This window comes from Humulus lupulus, chromosome 3 (assembly GCF_963169125.1).
Source record: "Humulus lupulus chromosome 3, drHumLupu1.1, whole genome shotgun sequence".
Classification (NCBI taxonomy): Eukaryota; Viridiplantae; Streptophyta; class Magnoliopsida; order Rosales; family Cannabaceae; genus Humulus; species Humulus lupulus.
The window spans coordinates 166,026,632-166,049,973 of record NC_084795.1 but is presented as its reverse complement, the minus strand read 5'-3'; positions in this window follow the sequence as shown (position 1 = coordinate 166,049,973).

Here is a 23,342-nt window from a genome sequence, read left to right as displayed (position 1 = left end):
AGGAGAACAGTAAAAACTCGAGGTTAGACGGACTGAGTGGTGTCACATCAGAAAGAAATTCAGAAGACAGGTAAGAATTTATTGGTATCTGGCGGTGCTGGAATATGCGTATGTTTTGATTAAGTAAAGAGTGATTGCATAAAGGACATGATCTATGGTAGGGTTATGGAAATGTGAGATTGCATCACGATTTGGGCACGCCCAGGAATAAATTGACGCGAGGATGGATTGAACCTAGCGGGAGGCGACTGAATGGACCATGGTTGATACACTTGGGACGTTAAGTCGACTGTTGTGCATGGCATAAGGTACTTAAGTATTGGGTATTAGTAAGAAAGATAGCGTTGAGACACAGAGGTGGTGAAAAGTAGCAGACAACTGATCAGTGTTTGAAATCCTCGATTGAGCAAGGGAAATTTAATGGGAGGCGTGTATCAGTCAAGGAATAACGCTATAGGCTGTAATGGAGGACAAGGCAACGACTGAGATCGGCATGATGTTAGTAGGTAATGGTTAGCTGGTGGGTGTCACTGAGCTATGGAATTCAAAGTGTTGGTTTGAGTTGAAACAGGGAAGGACCTTGCTAAGGTGGTACAAGTTAGGATACCAGGAATGGATGAAGGATCCAATTAGATTCGGTTTATGAATGAGAATTCTGAATGGACATCATTCCACCTCCTAGGGTACGTCGTACTGGGAGGGTCGAGCGGGTGACAGAACCTAGTATTTTCCTTTGGACCCTGAGGGGTTAGGTGATGTGGTGGTGCATCGTGGGGATAGACCACAATAGACCTTAAGTAAGGTGTTTGGACATGAAAAGTTTTAATTCGGTTGTTTGAGTTAATGTTGTTGGGGCAAGTGAACTGGTTTCAGGATAGAACGTCGATGACATTGAATTGAGGCCCTATAATATTTTAAATTATTGGAATGGATTTAGAGAACGAAAAGAACAGAGTGGGAACCTGGAATTATCAGTTGATTGCAAGTGGGGTGGCAGTCTGAAAGTTTATCGGATATCTTAAAGAACTGAGCGCCGAGTAGGCGAATACTTGAAGTATTAAGGGAAGTGTAATCCCTGATGAGTTAGTCGTGGTGGCGGTTGCTGGTGTCTTGTTAAAGTAACACGACATATGACATGGTAGGAGGCAAAGGGTAGTGAATACTACGATTTGGCATCGGTTCAGAGAGAAGCCAAGTGGTTGTTGGAACTCTTAAGGCAGGAGCTTCTGCCTATTTGAAAGGATTAACAGCTTGTAAATTGATAAGTGTTGAGGAAATAAAGTTCCGGAAGGAAAGAGTTGCGTCTCTGCATTTTAATAGACGAGGATCTGTAAGGTGTTCAGAGAAAGAAGGGAGATTTCTGACTCTTAATTCAGCATAAGATTCTGAAGTTTTACCAAGGATTAGGCCAACGGGGCCTACCAATTGATCCCACCTAGTAGAGGTGACGAATTTTGAGTATCTCTGGAATCAGGAATAAGACGATGAATTGGTCATTGTAATCTAGGCAGACCCTGAGGTTTCTGCAGGGTTGCGGTGTAAACAAGAAGCTATCGAGAGTATGGCTATTAGACGAAATCTTGAGGGGCAAGATTGTTACTCTTGTGAGAGTGTTGTTGAAAAGTAAAGTAAAGGCGGTGGGCCTTGGAAATTATGGTCAGAGTTGCGGGTTTACTGACTGATGTGTTTGGATAAATTTCGAGGACGAAATTTTTATGAGGAGGGGATAGTTGTAACGACCCAAAATCGCTATTAAGGCTTAAGGGCCTTGATTAGTGTGCCAGGAGGGCATGTTGGGATTTATGTGTGATTTTATGAGTTAAATGCATGGTTATGATTTAAAGCATGTTATTGACTAATTGTTTATCTGAGATGCATGACTATGTGTATTAGTATGCATGTAGGCCCTGATTGTGTTTGAAGGGCATAATTGTAATTTTAGCCGCTGAGGGCATATATGTGATAATTGTATTCCGTGATTTGTACCACGTGAGTGTGGTGGTATTATTTTGATGCACGTGCCGAGACGGTCCTAGAGAGCAAATTAACTTAAGAGTCACAACGGGATTTCTATACCCGGCTCGGGAGGAGCCTAGGGGTACTTCGGGAATTTTATGGCTAAGATTGAGATTTAGCGGGTAATGGTTATTGGTGATTGAGTAACCTGGGTAACCATTAGTTACTACTTAGAGTAACAAGTTCTAGATAGAAAATGGTAGAAATGAAATAGAAGTAAAAGGACTTAAGTGCCCTTGAGGTTAGTTGGGAAAGGATAGGCAAGGAGGGGTAAAATGGTCATTTGGCTGGGAATTGGATATATGGCAGCTGGGTATTAAGGGGTACACGGTTTGGGGCTTGGTCATTTGATGCTTTGATAATTTGAAGAGAAGAAGAAGGAGAGGGAAAAAGCTAGGGCATGAAGAAGAAGAAGGGAGCTGAAACTTGAAGACTAAGGGGATGAACCAAGGAAGCCTAAGGTTGGATTCTTGATTGAGGTAAGAGTTTTAAACATCCTTGGGTTTTCTTTTCTGTTGTGGTTTAAGATTTTGAAGCCATGGTTTAGGTTTGTCAAGCTTGGGTTGTGTTTTTGGCCTTTGGGTTTGAGTTTTCTGAAATTTGGAATCAAATGGGTGATTTTGAGTGTGATTGTGTTATTGAGTTGGGTTATGATGTTTATGGGTTGATGTATGGTCTATTTGGAGTTTTGAGTTGGTTTTGGAGCTTGGGTGTGAGTTTGGGACGATTTGGGAGGTTTTAGCTCGGAGAAAATGCAGGGGAAAAACCCAGAATTCTGGGTCTGCGAAGGCGTGCCGCGACACGGGTTTTTCGTGCCGCGGCGAGGGAGTCCCTGACTGATGTGTGCCGCGGCACAAGAAAGTTGTGCCGCGGCACAAGGCAAATTTCAGGTTCACATTTTTGGCAATTTTAGGCCTTTGCTCCGGGGGTTCGGGGGATGTCTCCGGGGTGTTGTTTTAAGGTTTTAGAGGTCCCGAGAGTGCGGGATTGGTCCCGGGAAGTGGTTTTGGGTTGATTAGTATTGAGGGATGTTTCTTGTGTGTTGTGACTAGGTTGTTGGTGAGGCTCGTGCTAGAGGACCGTGCTCGCAGCTTTAGTGCATCAGGAGGCTCGGAATACAGGTAAGAAAACTATAACACCCGAGGTTAGGGCATGGCCCCAGATTGTATTATGTGCAAATGTTTAAACCTTAAATGAATCATGATGTGTGTGAATGATTATTTCGAATGTACTATATGTGTGAATATGATGAAATGAGCGGCCGTGGGCCGAGTACGGCGTAAGCCGGGGCGGCCGTGGGCCGAAAGTAACACCTAGCACATGGGATGCTATAATCAGGGCGGGGCCCGGTGGATTCATGTGTTATGCTATAATCAGGGCGGGGCCCGGTGGATACATGTGTTTGCTTAGTCTAAATGGTTGACTTATCTATTTGTGGATTATCTGTTATGATAAAACTGTATACATTGCATATGTTATGTTCTGCATGAGTTTTCTTGCTGGGCTTCGGCTCACGGGTGCTCTGTGTTGCAGGTAAGGGCAATGACTGAGTCAACCAACCATGAGTACGGAGAGCGTGAAGCGACGTGTACATGTTTGGTCTGCCCGACTGCTTTGGTTGGGGGTTTAATCGAAAATGGCTGTAATAATCTATGATTTTATGATTTCTCAACTGTAACCTTATTTCAAGATGTAATTAGTTTTCAAACCTTATTTTGGGATCCCAAATGTTTAATAATAGAAGTTTTAATGAAATGACGTATTTTCAAAGATTACAGCCTTAACTTTTAATTAGTCACACTTTTGTTTCAAAGCCTCGGTTAGCGAGGCCATTGCACACTGTTTTGTCTTAAAAACTCACTTAGTAACGGCTCTAAGGAAGTAGGGCGTTACAGTTTAAATGTGGACATTGATTGCATATCGAATGCTTAGAAAATCTTGCTCACTTGTGCATGGCACTGACTAAATAGTCAGAATTGGCAATGGTGTCAGTATTAACTGTGAAGCTGTGACTCATTAGTCAAGTTCGGCAGTAGTACTGAGCACTGGTCACATGGTATTGACTAATAAGTCAAGGACGGTCTTATCATGTTTAATGCAAGCCAACAAAGATTAGATCTAATTGACATCTGCATTGAATGACCAAATGAGCATTAATGCCAGACCGACCTCAAGTTCGATGAAAACTAAAAGTGCTTGTCTAGCCTATGACTAGTCACTTAGAGCTAGGGCCAGAGAGCCCAGGTGACTGATTCGTCACATGGCTATGGGTGTTGGGCCCGAAGTGACTTACCCAATAGTCACTCATTTGATTGAAGCCAGGGCCGGAAGGTCCAGGTGACTGGATTATCACATGGCTGTGGGTGCTGAGCCCCGTAGTGACTTGCTCGCCAATTACTCATTATGGTTTACCAAAACCTCAAGTGTTAAATCACTCATCTGATTAAAGCTATACTCTCCTTCATGGTTAACGTAACCACAAAGTGATATTTACTCATCTGTTCAGGGCTATAAGCTCTGTATGATTATCATGATCATCATTTGATATTATATACATGCAATATTGAGTTTTCTTGCTGGGCTTTGGCTCATGAGTGTTATGTGGTGCAGATAAGGGAAAGAAAAGCTCACCCAGCCTTGAGTGGAGAGATTAGGTGGTGATGTGTACATATGCACCCGCAAAACCACCGCGGCCAAGGAGTTTCTCGGAGGAACTAGGGGGTTAACCCTATTTTTGCCGCCTACGCCGGCGGGTTGTAAATTTTACATTGTAATGACCATTTTGTATTGTAAATAACTTGTAAATGTTTTTATGGGCCCATGAACAGTTTTATGTTTTAAATAAAACATATCCTTTCTTATTTGATTGGTTTTTCACCTTAACCTATTAATAACACCTAGATGAACGTTTATAACCAAAGAACTCGATTAGCGAGTTAAACACGGTTTAAAGTTCACAGTAACGGTCTTGGAGTAACCAGGGCGTCACAACTTGGTATCAGAGCGTGCCAAGGTTTAGAGTTCCTGTAGACTGGCTGGGCATGTACACTCACCACTAAAAACAAGCTCAACTTATGGTTTGGTAACTATTTATGTAGTTATATATTTAACTGCTTAAATATAGTATAAATGCTTTACCTGTTTACATGAGATACCTTGATAAGGTTGTGCCTTGAATACTGCATCTTCAGAAAAAGTGTACTAAATAGTATTGATATTGCTGGAACATACTCATTAGTATTGTTCATTGTGAATTATTATTTGATACATGTTAAATGATAAATGCTATAATCATGTATCCATCTGTATATTTGAATAATTGTGGAATATGGTGACTATTTGTTGATCTTGGACCGTGAGGTGGCGAGAGGTTTTGTTATTACTGCTTAACTGGCCGCATTGATTATTTCAGCAAGGTTTAAGTTGATAAGAATGATTCCAAGACAGACAGATTCATCAGCTGGCCAGGGTGATCAAGGCCAGAATAATAATCAGGGTCAAGAGAATGACCAGAATTAGATTCCACAGCTAGCTCCTGAGAACTGGCATCAATTATTTAATGATCTGCATGCTACAATATTGAGGCACCCCCATTCCACCTCCTGAGACAACAACAGGTTCCTACAGTAACCAGTGTACCTGAGGCACCCCCTGTATCGGTGCCAGCAGTTGAGCAGCTGCCAGAGGTTGGAAACAAATATGAGCCTCTCTATGAAAGGTTCAGGAAGTAGCAACCTCCAGTTTTTGAAGGCAGTGTTGATCTTGCAAAAGTAGAACAAGGGATGAGCATGATTACCACCATTCTGGACTTCATGAGGGTGACTGGTAATGAGAGGGTGGCCTGTGCCACGTATATGTTTCAGGAGGATGCCCGAATTTGGCGGGAAGTTATATCCCAGACTAGAAACATCAATGCCCTGAGTTGGGAAGAGTTTCAAACTCTGTGCAATGAGAAGTATTACAATGATTGTAACGCCCTGGGTAGCCAAGACCGTTACACTATGTGTTTATTAAAATATAAGACTTGCTAATCAAGTCAATTAGTTGAAAATGTGTCGCTAAGACCATTAGTTAACTAGGGTTAAAAGGTTTTGGTCATAAAAGATACATTTCATATAAATAAATGTTTTATACATGGGAGCCCAAAAGAAATAACGTTTGAAGGAAAATTTACAAAATTTTCTAGAGTATATACATCAATTGGCCACTCTAAGGGCAAACAGACAATTAAGGCCCCCCTGTTCCCGTCCCTCCCTCAACTGTGGCGGCCGAGCAGCTAATCATGTATATTCCGCCTCTAAAGCTCTCCAAATCAGGGCTGATCAAGCTTACCCTTGCCTTTACCTGCACCACGTAGCACCCGTGAGCCAAGGCCCAGCAAGAAAACCATACTATCATAGCATAAACAATGACAATAACCAAATATCAGACCATGACATTCACAAAATCAGTAAACATAACCAACAAATCCACAAACTAATATTTAGATACTCAACATATTATATTCGTCAATTAACAACGACAAAAAAATCATATAACAACCAGGGTCGACGCCTTAGGTCGCACCCTCTGATTATGCCACTGACTTCAGTCAGTTTAAACCAAGCTCAGTGAATATTAAGTTGTCCTCAGCTACCAGTGGTTGAGCCGCGCCCTGTGCGCCAATATAAACTCCGGCACTCTTAGGCCATTTGTTTTGCATTTACATGGCATAGTACCATCTTACATAATGCATACAAGAATAGGGAGCCCTTAGTCCCATCATAAACTCACAACCAGGTGCGGTTTCTTACCTTTGATTCCAAGTGTTCTGATTACGAGAGATGACCCTTGAGCATGATCCGTTTCTCGAGCCCTAGCCTACACCTAGTCACAACCAAGATAAGGGATTCCATTAATAATAATTGTATAAAGGTTTCCGGACCAAGTTCTAGCCTCCGGAACATCGAATTCCACCAAACACGGTAGTGGAATCGATCCCGAGCACCCTAGATTAGGTTCTCGCGCCTAAAACCTCCTTAAGGCCAAAAATGCCCTTAAGAGCCGCGACCCAAGCTCTCTGTGCTGCGACCTGCCCCTATCTAGAGGCCCAACCTCACCAAATAATAGACACAGGCTGCGGCCCAACACTCCCCATGCCGCGGCCCGCCTTTCATCCTCAGCTTCCATTTGCTCCAGAGGGCTGCGACACACCAAGAACTGAGCCGCGACTCGACCCCCATCAAACCCAGAAAACTCACCATTTTTTAACAATCAATCCTCACTCAAATCAACCCAAAACCATCCTAATGATACAATTCAACTATCATAAACATCCTAACATGTTTCCAGCAGCATAACCCAAGAAAAAACCTAGCTTAGAAACTCATCAAAATCCCACTTTAATCCTTGAAACCCTTAAGCTCATAAACCCCTTAGAACAGCCAGAAATTCCAGAATTCAGATCCCAAACTTTAAATTAAAGCTTACCTTCACTGAAGAACCAATCCACCAATTAGTTGCTGAGCTAATTCCCAAATCCTTAGCCTCAATTTAATCTTCAAAGTCAAGAACCCAAAAACACTTAGAACCCAGCCAAAGCTACATAATTTAGTCAGCTAAACCACAATTAAATGCTTACCTAAATTCCTTTTTGAACCTCCAAATTTCCATTGAGATATCCCCCAAGATTCCAACTCAAATCCCCGAGTTTCCAGCCAAATCTGTAACGCCCTAAACTCCAGGGACCATTACGATGTGCCTTGTAAACAGTGCTAAACTTGCTAATCGAGTCATTTGGCCAAAATCGTGTAACTAAGTATGATTAGCGGTTTAGGGATTAAATTTTTTGGTTAAGATATAATGTTTCATTAGAACGTTTACTGTATACATTGGGATCCCAAAAATATAATTTAAAGGTCTATTACAAGAAAATATTTACAACCAGCCGATCTAAGCGGCAAAATAGGGTTTAACCCTAGTTCTTCTCTTTCAAACCTCGGTCGTGGTGGTCGAGCAGCTGCATATGTACACATCGTCACCTAAGCTCTCCAACTCAAGGATGATCCAGCTTTCTTTTGCCTTTACCTGCACCACAAAGCACCCGTGAGCCGAAGCCCAGCAAGAAAACTCAATATGCTCATGAACAGTAATAACTGGTCATCAAATCATAAGGCGCATGCCTAGCAAATATAGCCCTATTCACGCAGGCAAATAAGTTCACATAATGATGGGTATCCAGGATAAGGAATCCTACACTCCTGAGTGGATGACTATCAAGTCAATCCTAATCAGATAAGTGATTAACACTGGTGGTTCAAGTAACCAAACTGGGCTTATAGCCCTAAATAGAAGAGTGATAGTTGTAATAGTCACTAAGGTGGGTTCCGTTCCCTTTATAAATAAGTGATCCTTTCACTAGCTTATCAAGATAGGTGTTCGATGAACTAGTCACCAATATAACCTATTGCATGACCATAGAGTCACAACCATGGGATTCCGCTCCCTAGCCACGCGATAAACTGTCACCTAGGCCTTTGGCCCTGGCTCTAAGTAACTAGTCCTAGACTAGTCAAGCGCTTATAATTTTCATCGACCTTTGGGTCGGTCCAGCATCAATGCTCCAGAGTCATTCAAGTATCGATTATATCTAATCTTTTATCGGCCCTGCGTTCAAGACACTTATGCCGTTTCTGGCTCTTAGATCAGTAATACGCGACCAGTGTCGACCCTGACTAGTCAGTGCCATACACAAGTAAGAAATGCTACCAAACATATATCATATGTCAAATATCTGAATATAGGGCATTCAACATGCTTACTTAACAATTGCTAGCATAACTAGGATCATGCATAAACACAGAAACTCAAGCTCTGAACAATCTCATATTCAATAATCATGGCATGCCCTATTCGCATGTTTCTCGTGCATCACATGCATCATATTTAATCACTCGGCATGCCTCAATAATAGCCATATACAAGTAGGTAAGATTGGTAAGCATTCAAAATGCTATCATTATCCATATTTAAACATCCAACATGCATCAAGAATAACCATGCATGTCATATACATAGGGTGCAGTTTTCTTACCTCTGGTTCGAGCAAGAATTAGTAAAAGAACGACCCTTGAGAACGATCAATCCTTTGATCCTTTGGCGGTCACCTAGTCATAACCAAATATGGAATCCCATCAATAAAATAAATCATAAAAAGGTTTACAATCTAAAACCTCACTCCCGGGATCTATTCTGCACTCTCGGGACTCTCAATCTACCCAAATGGGGTAAAAGAACCAACCCCCGAGCCCTAAAATAGGCTTGTTGGAAAATGCACTAGCGTTGGGGCGCTGCCTAGTGGCGCTGGGGTGCTGCCCCAAAGTCAGAGAAGCCCAGAACCTGCCCTGCCTAGCGCTGGGGCACCATCAGCAAACCAGAGAAAATTCTGGTCTTCTCCCCTGCGATTTCCCTTGAAAACCAAACCTCCAAACCAATCCCAAACTTCACCCAAACATCAAATTCAGTCCCTAAACTTCATCTACATCACACCCTCATCAAAACCCAAGCAATCTTACACAAAACTTCCATGAATTCTCACAACTAACACCTTAAATTCCTTTGACTGAAAACCATAAGAAAAACAGGGCAAAGCTTAAGTTCATGGATGAAATCTTACCTCAAGTTGGATTTGAGTTCTCTTCAATGGATGAACTAAGTTTCTGAGCTCCCACCTTTGATCTACTAGCTTGTTTCTTCAAGTTGGCTTAAAAAATTCCAAAGGAAGAAAGAGGAGAAATGGTGTACGGGTGAGGGAGAGAGATGAGGATGATGATGCTCTATTTTTTTTACAATTCCACAACCTTCTAATGGTCTATATCAATCCTAGGGGTGAAAAGACTAAAATACCCCTAGGTCAAATAAAGGTTTCTAAAGGCTCCCAAGGGTAAAATTGTCCTTTCCCGCCTATCTCGTTAATTATAAGTAATACCCTCCAATTCCTATTATTCTCAATATTCTCAAATACCAATAATTCATATCCCGTTACCCTTTCATTCCCGGCAACGTTCTAATCGTCAAATTACCCCGAGACTCACTCTGAGCCCCGAACTTAATCCCGTTATGACTAGACCGAAAACTTGCATTCCATGATCGTCTCATGCCGAATGGCTCGAAAAAATCCACATATAACATGGTATTATTTATAATTCACCCACATGCATGAAAATACACAATCACGCCCTCAACGGGCCAAATTACCAAAATGCCCTTATAATTAAATGTGGACCCATATGCATGCATTTACCATCATATAATAATATAATTCACATAAACATGCATATATAATCATTTAATATTATAATAAATCAATTATGATCCTCCCGGCCTCCTAATCAAAGTCCTAAACCTTATTAGGAAATTTGGGGCATTACAAAATCTCTCTTGGTTTCAATGGTTTCCTTGAGAGAGAGAGAGAGAGTTGAGTGAGCTGAGAGGAGAGGAGAGAAAAGGGTCGGTTTAGGTGTTTCCAGCTATTTCCTTGTTGCATTTGTCTTACTTAAGTTAATTCCGAAGCTCGGGGTACCAAAAACGTCCCCGAGGGCAAAATGGTAAATTTCCCCAGTATTCCCTCCTAAGCTTCCTAACCTCAAATATATCTCCAATTATTTACTTCCAGAACCCGATAACCCAAATAACTATCTAATACTCAAAATACCCCTTGACTCGCCCCGAGTCAAGTATTGGGTCCTGTGGTGACTTTCCCGCTAATTGGCTCCCTAGGATTGCCTCAAGCCGCATGCTGCAAATATATCCACATAATAATGTGGTCTTTACAATTATAACATATAATCACATTTATGCCCTCAATGGGCTAAAATTACAAATATACCCCTTTAAGCTAAACAGGGCCTACATGCATACTCATACTCTTAAACATGCATTTCATATATCCATATAATCATATAAGCATGCTTGTCAAGAAATCATGCATTAAATCATTTAATTCACACATAAACCAATTATGCCCTCCCAGCATACTAATCAAGGTCCTTAAGACTTATTAGTAATTTTTGGGTTGTTACAACTATCCCCTCCTACTGAGAATTTTGTCCTCAAAATTTACCTGAATAACTCGGGATACTGATCCCGCATCACTGACTCAAGTTCCCAGGTCGCTTCCTCGACCCTGCTATTCCTCCACAACACTTTAACTAGCAGAATTGTCTTATTCCATAGAACATTATCCTTCTGTTCTAAAATATGAACCAGTCGTTCCTCATAGGATCATACTTCAACACATGTGTCGTATCTGAGACGTACTTCTGAAACATAGAAACATGGAATACATCATGAACTCCCAACAACGATGGTGGAAAACCCAACCTATAAGCTACTTGTCCAATCCTTTCTAGAATCTCGAAAGGTCCAACGAATCGAGGGCTCAGCTTGCCCTTCATCCCAAATCTCCTCATCCCACGCAGTAGTGAAACTCGCAGAAACACGTGTTCCCCAACCTGGAACTCCACGTCTCTACGCTTAGGGTCAGCGTAGCTTTTCTGTCTACTCTGTGAAGCAAGCATTCTTGCTCAGATTTTCTCAACAGCTTCATTAGTCTTCTGAACCATATCCAGTCCCAAGTACTTCCTCTCACCCATCTCATCCCAATGAATGGGCAACCTACACTTCCTTCCATATAACATCTCATATGGAGCCACTCCAATCGTGGACTGATAACTGTTGTTATATGAAAACTCAATCAATGAGAGACACTTACTCCAAGATCCCTCGAAGTCGATCACACACGCCCTAAGCATATCCTCCAACACTTGAATCATCCTCTCAGACTGTCCATCAGTCTGAGGATGAAAGGCTGTGCTAAACTTCAACTGAGTCCCCATGGCTTTCTGCATAACACCCCAGAACCTGGAGGTAAAGATCGAACACAATAGACTTAGGAACCCCATGGAGATGAACGATCTCCCTCACATACATCTCTGCATACTGTTCCACTGTGTATGTTGACTTCATCGATAGAAAATGAGCTAACTTGGTGTATCTGTCCACTATCACCCACACCGAGTCATAAAGTCTTACTGTCCTGGGTAGACCTCCCACAAAGTCCATTGTAACATCCCCCTATTCCACTCAGGAATACCTAAAGGCTGAAGCAACCCTGCTGGTTGCTGGTGCTCAGCTTTCACCTGCTGACAGGTCAAACACTTGGCCACGTTCTCCACTACATCCTTCTTCATTCCAGGCCACCAATACAATGTCCGCAGATCCTGATACATCTTCGTGGTACCCAGATGAAGCGAGTACGACGTAGTATGGGACTCATCTAGTATCTCTCATCTGATCCCTACATCCGCTGGAACACAAATCCGCCCCTGATACCGAAGCATACCAACCTCAGATATAGAATAGTCCTTAGCTACCCCCGCTAAGACATTCTCTCTAACTTCCTGTAACTGCGCATCCACCAACTGACCTTCCTTGATCCGCTCTAGTAGGGTCGACTGCAAAGTAACATTGGTCAATCGGCCCACCACCAGTTCTATCCTTGCCCTGGTCATCTCATCAGCCAACTCCCTAGAAATCTGAATAGAACTAAATAACTGCCTCGAGCCTCTCCGGCTCAATGCATCCGCCACTACATTGGCTTTCCCTGAATGATAAAGAATGTCACAGTCATAGTCCTTTACCAACTCCAACCAACGCCTCTGTCTCATGTTCAGATCCTTTTGGGTGAAGAAATACTTCAGACTCTTATGATCCGTGTATATTTCGCACTTCACCCCATACAGATAATGTCGCCACACCTTTAGTGCGAATACCACTGCCGCCAATTCCAGATCATGGGTAGGATACCGCTGCTCATACTCCAGCTATCGTGACACATAAGCTATAACTTTCTCATTCTGCATCAACACACAGCCCAAACCTAACCTTGATGCATCACAATATACCACAAACTTTCCTTCCTCCGAAGGAAGACTCAACACAGGTGCAGTAATAAGTTGTCGCTTCAATTCTTGGAAACTGTTCTCACACTTCTCTGACCAGACGAACTTCTGATTCTTCCTTGTCAACTCTATCATCGGTGTAGTAATCTTTGAGAATCCTTCTACAAACTGCCTGTAATAACCTGCTAACCCGAGGAAACTTTGAACCTCTGAGGCATTCCTTGGCCTTGGCTAATCTCTCACTGCCTCCACCTTGGATGGATCCACCTTAATCCCCTCTGGACCAACTATATGTCCAAGAAAGGTCACATCTGGCAACCAAAACTCACACTTCTTAAACTTGGCATATAACTGATGTTCTCTTAACCTCTGCAAAATCTGTCGAAGATGTTGCTCGTGCTCTGCCTCTGAACTGGAGTACACTAAGATGTCGTCGATGAAGACAATGATGAACTGATCCAAGAAATCCTTGAACACTCTATTCATTAGATCTATAAAGGCTGCCGGGGCATTGGTCAAACCAAATGACATGATTGAAAACTCATAGTGCCCATACCTCATTCGGAAGGTCGTCTTCAGTATGTCCTCGTCCTTGATCCTCAGCTGGTGATAACCAGATCGAAGATCAATCTCTGAGAACACCGTCTTTCCTTGCAGCTGATCGAACAAGTCATCGATCCTTGGTATAAGGTACTTATTCTTGATGGTCAACTTGTTCAATTATTTGTAGTCTATACACATCCTCAAAGTCTCGTCCTTCTTCTTTACAAACAAAATCGGAGCGCCCCATGGAAAGTAGCTAGGCCTGATGAATCCCAAATCTAGAAGTTCCTCTAACTCTATCTTCAATTCCTTCAACTCTGCCGGTGCCATCCTATATGGTGCTCTTGATATTGGTTCTATCCCTGGTGCTAACTCAATAACAAACTGAATCTCCCTGCGCGGCGGTAGACCTGGTAGATCCTCAGGAAATACATCCAAGAATTCACAAACCAATCTGGTCTCTCCTGGCCCTGTTGGGAAAACTCTAGTAATATCCACCACACTAGCCAAAAAACCTATACATCCTCCCTGTAACAAGTCTTTGGTTCTCAGTGCTGATATCATGGGTACGTGGGGTCCACATACCGCACCCACAAAAACAAAGGGATCCTCGCCCTCCGGCTCAAAAGTCACCATCTTCTTCCTGCAATCAATAGTAGCCCCATATCTGACCAGCCAATCCATCCCTAGAATCATGTCAAAGTCCTCCATGTCTAGCTCAATCAGATCTACTGAAAGCTCTCTACTATTAACCATTAATGGCAGTGCTCTAATCCACCTCCTAGAGACTACCAGTTCCCCAGTAGGAAATATGGTCCCAAACCCCGCAGTATGGTTGTAACGCCCTGGATAGCCAAGACCATTACACTGTGTATTTATAAAGGTGCAGGACTTGCTAATCAAGTCAACTAGTTAAAAACGTGTTTGCTAAAGTCCTTGATGCGCTAGGGTTAAAAGGTTTTGGTCTCAAAAGATACTTTTCATACAATTAAACATTTTATACATGGGATCCCAAAAGAGAAAGCATTTAAAAGTCTGTTTACAAAATTTCAAGTGTACAGACAACCACTAGCCATTCTAAAGGCAAAACAGATATTTATGGTTTTCCTGTCCCTGTCTCCCCTTAACCGTGGTGGCTGAGCAGCTGTTCATGTACATTATGCTCCCAGAGCTCTCCAAATCAGGGCTGGTCAAGCTTGCCATTGCCTTTACCTGCACCACGAAGCACCCGTGAGCCAAGGCCCGGCAAGAAAGCATAATATCATAACACAAGTACTGATAATAATCATAAACTCTTTAAGCATGTTTAAACACTTAAACAATCCCTAATAAAAATATAACTCATTGATATAAACATGAATTCACAAACTAACACTTAGCCATTCAGCACATCGTATTCAACAATCAACCATAACAACTAGATTACACAATAAATAGGGTCGACACCCTTAGGTCGCACCCTCTGTTTACCCCACTGACTCCGGCCCGCTTAAATCGAGCTTAGTGTATAATAAGTTATCCTTAGCTACCAGTGGCCGAGCCGCGCCCTGTGCGCTAATGTAAACTTCGGCACTCTTAGGCCATTTGTCTACTATTTACATGGCATAATACCATCCTCTATAAAGTATACAAAACAGGGAACCCTTAGTCCCATTATGAATCCACAATCGGGTGCATTTTTCTTACCTTTAATTTCCAAACACTTCGATTATGAGAAATGCCCCTTGAGCACGATCCATCTCCCGAGCCCTAGCTTTTACCTAGTCACAACCAAGATAAGGGATTCCATTAATATTCGAATAAAGGTTTCTGGGTGAAGTTCTAGCTTCCGGGACATCGAATTCCACCAAGCACGGTGGTGGAATCGATCCCGAGCACCCTAGGTTAGGTTCCCGCGCTTAAAATCTTCAAATAACCAAAAATTCCCTTAAGGGTCGTGGCCCTAAAATCCTGCGCCGTGGCCTGCCCCCTAAAACAGAGGCTAGGCCTCTCTGATTACAGACACGCACCGTGGCCCTGCCCTGTGGCGTCGTGGCGCTTCCCTACCACAGAGCCTCCTTGGCTCTTCTTTTCTCCGCAGGGCCGCGAAACTCTAGAATAGAGCCGCAGCCTAGCCCTTCATGCCCAGAAAATCTACCATTTTTAACATCCCAACCTTGCTCAAAACCACCCTAAACCATCCTAATTCTAAAACCCATTGATCACAAAACTTCTAACATGATTAATCCAGCAAAAACCTAGCTTAGAAACTCATTAAAATCCCATTTTAATTTCTGAAACCTAGAAGCTTAAGAACATAAAAAAACCAGCCATGAAACACCAGAATTCAACCATTAGATCATAAATTCAAGCTTACCTCCACTGCAGAACCACTTCTCTAAGCAAATTCTAAACTAACTCCCAAGCTTTCTGCCTTAATTCAACCTTGAAATTAAGAACCTAAGAACCCTTAGATTTCAGCCCAAAAACCTCATAATCAATTGATCAAAATGAAATTCAGTGTTTACCTTAGTTTCTATTTTGATTCCCTAGCTTCCACTGAGTTAATCCTCCAATTCCTCAGCTCAAACCTCTGAAATCCCAGCCAAATCCCCTTAGTTTTTAGTGATTTCCTTGGGAGAGAAGAAGAGAGGAGGAGAGAGAAAGGAAATGGTCGGTTCCTTGAGTTTCCACTGTTTTATAATTTTTATCTATCTATCCTCAAGCAATTAAACCAATCCTGAGGCTCGGGGTACCTGAAACGTCCCCTAGGGAAAAATAGTAAAATTCCCCAATATTCCCGCCTAAACTTCCTAACCTTAAATATATCTCCAATTATTTATTTCCATGACCTGATAACCCAAATAATCATCTAGTACCCGAAATACCCCCTTGACTTGCCCCAAGTCAAATATTAGGCCCCGTTGTGACTTTCCTGTTAACTAGCTCCCTAGGATCGCCTCAAGTTGCATGCTGCAGATTTACCCACATAATAATGTGGTTCTAAAAAATATAACATATAATCATACAAGCATGCTTATCATAAAATCATGCATTAAACTAATAAATTCATGCACAAACCAATTATGCCCTCCCAGCACACTAATCAAGGCCCTTAAGCCAAATTAATGATTTTGGGTCGTTACAACGATACTCACTAGGTCTACACAATCTATCAATCACCTTACTAGAAACAAACGAATTTGTAGCACCAGAGCCAATCAATACAGTAAAAGGAGAGCAAACGCTAGAAAGCTGACCTGTCACCACCAATGGGCTAGCCTTGGCCTCTGTCTATGTCAAAGTGAACACTCGAGCTAGAGTCAAGTTGTCCACCTTCCCTGCTTCCCCTTTCTTCACTGTTGGACAATCCTTCTTGAGGTGCCCCACTATCCCGCACACAAAGCAAGCCTTGGCTTGACACTCGCCCTGATGGCGTCTTCTGCACCTTGTGCACTCCGGGTGACTCCATGCCTCACCGCCTCCCTGACGGCCACCCTAAGCACCCCGACCCCTCTTATCAGGACCAGTAGCGGTCGAAGTGTCAGGGGTCTTCCTCTTCAAATCACTAGGGCCTTCGCCCTTACCAGACCCTGAGTATGGAGGCACTGCTCTGCGACCCTCTCGCCTCGCTGCACCCTCCCTCCAGATCTTGTGTTCTGCTTCTTCAGCGATAAGAGCCTTCTCAACAGCCTGGGCTTAAGTCATCCCTCCAGGTACTGTTGTAATTCTCACATCCCGGGCTATCATAGCATTAAGCCCTCTAATAAATTTGTCTTGCCTAGCTGCATCTGTAGGCACAAGATCTGGTGCAAATTTTGCAAGTCTCTCGAATTTCAGGGCCTACTCAGTAACTGTCATGTTGCCCTGCACCAATCCCACAAACTCATTAACCTTTGCTGCCCTGATGGCAACATTATAGTACTTATGGCTGAACAAATCCTTGAATCCATCCCAACTCAAAGTAGTAACGTCTCTGGTCTGTGATGCCATTTCCCACTAGATGCAGGCATCATCTCTCAGCATATATGTGGCACAATCCACTCTGTCATAACCTTCTACCCTCATGAAATCTAGGATAGCAGTAATCATAGTCATCCACTGTTCGGCCTTCAGTGGATCAGGCCCTCCCTCAAAAGTTGGGGGATGCTGCTTCCGGAATTGCTCATAAAACGGCTCCCACATGTTTCCAACTTCCATTGGCTGTATAACTGGTGCCACTACAGGTGGCACGATGGGTACAACACTCCCTGATGGAGCCTGCTACCTCTTAAGATGAATTTGTTCATCTTGGCTTTGAAGTCGCGCTTGCATCTCTGCCATACTCTGCTGCCAATTCTCAGGGACTGGCAAAGGCATCTGGCCCTGGTCATCATCTCTAGTCTCAGATCTAGTGCCGGCTAGTTGCGTAGATTTTCTTGGATGCATAGCTATCCAAGTTAATCTACAATCTACGACTCGACAGTCAGACCATGATGATAGGGTAAAAGCCTTTCCAAAATCCACCAATGGAACACAATCAATCACAAACAAGCAAGATATGATAGTTCATCCAAATACTCATCCACATGCACCAGCAATGCTAATAAGCATGCCCCAACATCACCACACAACAGTCAAGATGTAGACATCCATCCATATATAAGCAATATACAACTAATCATTTCAAATATTCATTTACATGCATAGCAATGCTAATAAGCACACTTCAATATTGTCACACAACAGTCAAGAGCCAAGCTCTATCAGTATCTCATGCTACCTATTAATCCAACAGATAAAAACAATCATAATTCTTTCCAATCACTTAAACATATAGACACTGTTGACGCAGTTTTTCACCAACAGTGTATTACGAAAATTAGCTGGAATGAACTAGTGCTTAAGGGTAAACCGTACGGAGAATAATCACTTTTAAAGATATTTAAAGATGATATAGTAATAGCACTCATTCCTTTTTATGTGGTTTGGAGGTTAAAATCCCGCTAGTCCACGAGTCAATATTATTACTGTATGTCTTTCTCTATTTTGACAGAATATTTGCAGTATACAGAGAAAACCCAACCCATTTTCTATCCAAGGTCCTGGTATTTATAGGAGAATGATCCCTGGGTAGGTGTTGGGGTCATCCCGCGATCACTTGATCCCTCACATCATCTCTGTGACACTGATGATATCTACATTTTATATTGAAGTGTGGTCTAATCATTAGGTAAAATGGATCACGGATCGCATGGTCTAAATCAGGCGTGTGATGTCTGATCATGCACATTTATATTGCGTATCCGGGAATTCGAGAATAAACACACGTGATGTCTGTTTACACATGTTTATATTGCATGGTCAACTTTATAATGATCCTGGGGTACGTCAGACCTCTGCCGTACCATGAGCTAGCATAACGTCAGCTCGTGCCTTTTGATGCTATACTCCACAAATGGTTCCAGGCAGTATGTTGCTTTAAGCTCACCAGCTCGAGCTATTTGTCTAGGGAATCGTGCTAAATTCCCCCAGATGGAAAGTAAACACGTGGAACATCGATTATAGTCTTCTGCCAGCCAGCTGTATTCGAGCTGCCTAAGAAGGTACATGCTGATTTTCAGGGCGTACATTTGCCCCCCAAGTCCCTGCTCGTGTTCTATGATGTCATTTCTAACTTTCACGGTAGGGACTTTTAAACTTCCATTGCGATTATCTAGGCCCTGCCCATCATTTGAGTACTGGACACGTGGAATGCCGTGATTGGCGTCTGTTCGGGTTTCAAGAATTGTATTAAATGGCCTGGCCACCATTTTTTCGCTGTTTCATCTTTCGAATCATGACCCTCGTATCTTGCCTTAGCTTGATCGGACGGTCCTCGTTTACTTATGCCTTTTACGTATAAATAGGGCTGGTAATTTTCAGTACTCATTACCTTTCATTCGAAATTTTTCTTCATTTTCTATCTTCTGAGTTTTAAAAACTCTTCTTCTTCTTTTGATTAAAATCCCAGAAATCCCCATAATCTCGCCATAAAAAACCCTCAGAAGCCCAGTCATCAAGGATTTCCCTAGGACTCCTCCTTCTACACTACTTGCAACTTTCATTTGGAGAACATACTGTAAGTTTCTTATTTTTCGTGTGTTTCAATTTTCTTCCTTTTTCTTTGTCATGTGAATCTGCACTTTATAGTCACCAGCAGTACATTGTTCCTAAATAACTTTGGTGCATAGGTTTTGATTTTAGGCGTATTGAGTAGATCCTAAAACATGTCTAGGATTGTGATGTTCATAACTAGGTAATTTCTGGGTAAGTTTAGAAAATACCCATTCGGGATATGGAAGACGAGAGGTTTTTAGGGTATAAAACTGGGTAGCTTAGGGGTCACATTTCTTAGGCGGTTTTTCTTTAAAACCCTTTCCCCAAGGAAAGTAATGGCCTAACTCTGCTGACACATGGATCTCTGAATATCAGGGGTCTGTTGGAAACCTAGGCGCATAGCATAGGCAATGCATGGCATCACACGGGCTGATATTGCATCAGCTCGCATATTAGGACCCTTGGCCTTTGTTATTCTCATGTTCAAAATTTTTTACGTCGTCCACTAAAAAATCCGTTGTTCTTATTTGATAGGCGAGCTGATGGCACCCAAGAAAGGCGCATCCAAGAAGAACGCAGATGGCTCGTCGTCCCAGCAATCTCACAAGGGAAAGAAGGTCGTCCTTGATTCCCCCTACCTGAGTTTGGCCCCGTGGTGGAGAAGGAGATCATGGTCGCTCCTGATGCCCTTTTCAAGGCCGAAAGGATTGTCTCCAAGATAACGACCCAAGGAAGGGTCAACAAGATCCTGCTGTCCCATAACATCGAGGCTGGGACGGGGGCTCTCATCGCCCGACCTCCCTACGAAGGGGAGCGGAGCTATGCACCACTCCAGGACAATTTCGCTGCCTGGAGTGATGAACACTTAAAGGCCGAGGCCTTTCTCCCCCTTGACTAGTACTTTGCGGACTTCCTCAATTATGTGAGGCTAGCGCTATTTCAACTTCCCCCGAACTCCTATCGTCTACTGGCTGGGCTAAGGTATCTCTTCCAGAAGCAGATGTGGGAGGTCCCCACCCCTGCAGATATCCTTTATTTCTTCTGCCTCAAGGCTAGCCCGGATCAATGGGGACAGGGTGACGGGTTCTACTATCTGACCCTCTTCCCGAATTCACCTGCAGTCATCGAACTTCCCAGCCATTCCAATGACTTCAAAGATCAGTTCTTTATGTCAAATGGGTCTCACAATTGTGAATACCATTACTTCAACTGTCCTCATAAGTTTCCTTTCTATTCTCAGCTCGCTAAATTATTATTATTTTTTATTCTTAGATTTTTCGCGTGTATACTGATTGGAGCATCACCGTGCAGCCATTTTTGCGAGGACAACCAGATCAGAGACCCTCGGGGTTCAATATGATACCCTGGCGGGGCTTCTGCCCAGCGAGAAGGACTACCGCCAGCTCATCTCTAACGAGACGATGTTGGCGTGTAAATTAATTTTCGAAGGCCATACTTTGGCCCTGAGAAGGGCGCGAGCTACTTACACAGTAGCTCGCAAGCTAGTGCCCCTCCCCGAGGGAGGTGCCGCGGTCGTCGACGGCGACGAGCAGGAAGAGGAGCCCGAGGTGCCACTTGTGCGAAAGAGGCCAGCTCCTGAGATCGCTCGAGAACTTGATGTGGTCCGAGCTCAATCGGGGGCAACAGCCGGCCCCTCCGGAAAAGGTAACCCATACCCCTTTAGGGACCTAGATAGGGTTGCCGCCGACCTTAGGCTAGTTAGGTTTAACCCCAACCAGCTCATACATCGCCACAAAAATGACCCTGACTGTAATATAACCTTGCTCCAATGCGTAGATCAATTAGTACTTCGTTATGACATGGGCCATCCTAGGGGCACCGTAGTAGTAGACAACACCTTGTCGTTTAGGTCGGCCTTCTTTGAGGAGTATGGGACCAACCTTAGGTCGTGGCCCTCCCTTCTCAAGGGTATAGTTGCTCCAGGACTTAGACAATACGTAGAGGAGTCCAGTCTTGAGGCAGAGCGTGACCCAGAACCTCCCCTAATCCAAGAAGTGGTTGACTTAGAATCTCCTTCCCCTATATCAGTTCCGAGGCCGGAGGTCATAGAAATAGACTCCTCCTCTAGCTCGGAGGGTATGATTTTTTGTTACTTTATACATATTTTCTTGGTAAACTGATGAATGTATATGCATACTTAGCACATTTCCCATTCTTTTTCAGGTGAGGAGATGGGACAGCGAGGGGAACCTGACATCTGCTCGATGTTCCAGGAAGGGAGATCCAATGAGGGTCCCCTTGTCAATAAACTTCAGCCCACTTCAAAGGAAATGCCCTCGTTGGTCGTGACTGCTTCCAAATCCCCGGCTAAGGGGAAAGGCTTGGGCTTGGGAGCTCTACCCGCCGCACCCCCGGAGAAGAGGGGTCCGGCTGCACCCCCTCCTCACTTTCCCCTGGCTTCTGCTCGGGACCAGGTAGCACCGGTTGGTCCCCCAGCTCCAGCGGTCCCTGCCGCCACTGTTCGCATCCCCGTCAATGCCTAGGATTTGGAGAAAATTCCAGACACTTTTCGGGTGACCGTCTACGACACGACGAACTATGTGGTGGAGCATTTTTATAAGGCCAAGCCCAATGACCTGAGGGCGATCGAGGAGAGGAGCCCAAAGAACGTCATGGAATTTTCCCTGGGGATGAACATCACAGTAAGCATTCTTCCTGACCTGACTTTTATTATTTTTCCCTGGTATGTGCCTAACTATTTCTTTGCTTTTTGCAGGCAGTCTTAGCTCAACATCGCAACATATCTCAGGCCAGGGCCAGGAATGATGAACTCAAGGCCGAGCTCCAGACTGCTCAAGCTGCCCTGACTGCGGCCCAAGTTGCTCTCGCCGCCTCTCAACAGAGTGAACAAGGTGCATGGGCTTCCTTGGCGGCCACCCAAGCGAGTGAACAGGTGGCAAAGGCTGCCTTAACCATGGCACAAGAGGGCGAGCAGGCGGCAAAGGATTCCTTGGCAGCCCTTCAGGCCGAGCTCGAGGGGGCCAAGGTCAAATAGTTGGAGGTCAAGGCGGCTATCCAGGAGGAGAAAAAGGCATTGACATCCTCCATGGAGAGCATGTTGTACCACTATTGTGCCTTCAATCAGGAGGGAAACTTCTCCTTCATGGCCTCCGAAGTGTGGGGGAACTACCTCGAGAAGTTCAAGGCTCGGCTACAACAAGAGTTGCAGTCTAAGACCGGGGAGGCCTCTATCGCTGGCGAGCAGGAGATCGAGGAGATGACGTCCTTAGAGCGGCCTGGAGGGTCTTAGTTCTTATTTGCCCCTTTTTTATGTTGTATATTTTTCTTTTGTAAGCGTTAAGCATGAGGTTATTCTCCTCAAGACAATCTATATATATTATTTTCAGTTTATCTAAGTTTTATTTATTCCTTGAACTATTTCTCATGCCTTATGATGTGCACGTTTAAAGCCTTAGGAAATGACCCTTAGGTCGAGATTGATATTCCTGGTTGTAACCAAAAAAGACGATTTATATCTTACCTGTTAAGTATCATGCTTTCGACTCGGTTGTATTCGGGGTTTTTTAAATAAAGACCTAGTTCGCGTTATTTTTATCGATACTTCGCTTTTTATTTAGAAAAAACATTGTTAATCAAACCAACTTCTAAGTTTTTGAACCTTGTCGTGTCCAGGGTATTTAATTAAAAACTTAGTTCGCGTTAGTTTTATTGACACCTCGCGTTTTTTTAGAAAAACACCGGTTAATCAATTTAACTAACTTCTAAGTTTCGGAACCTGGTCGTGTCCAGGGTATTTAATTAAAA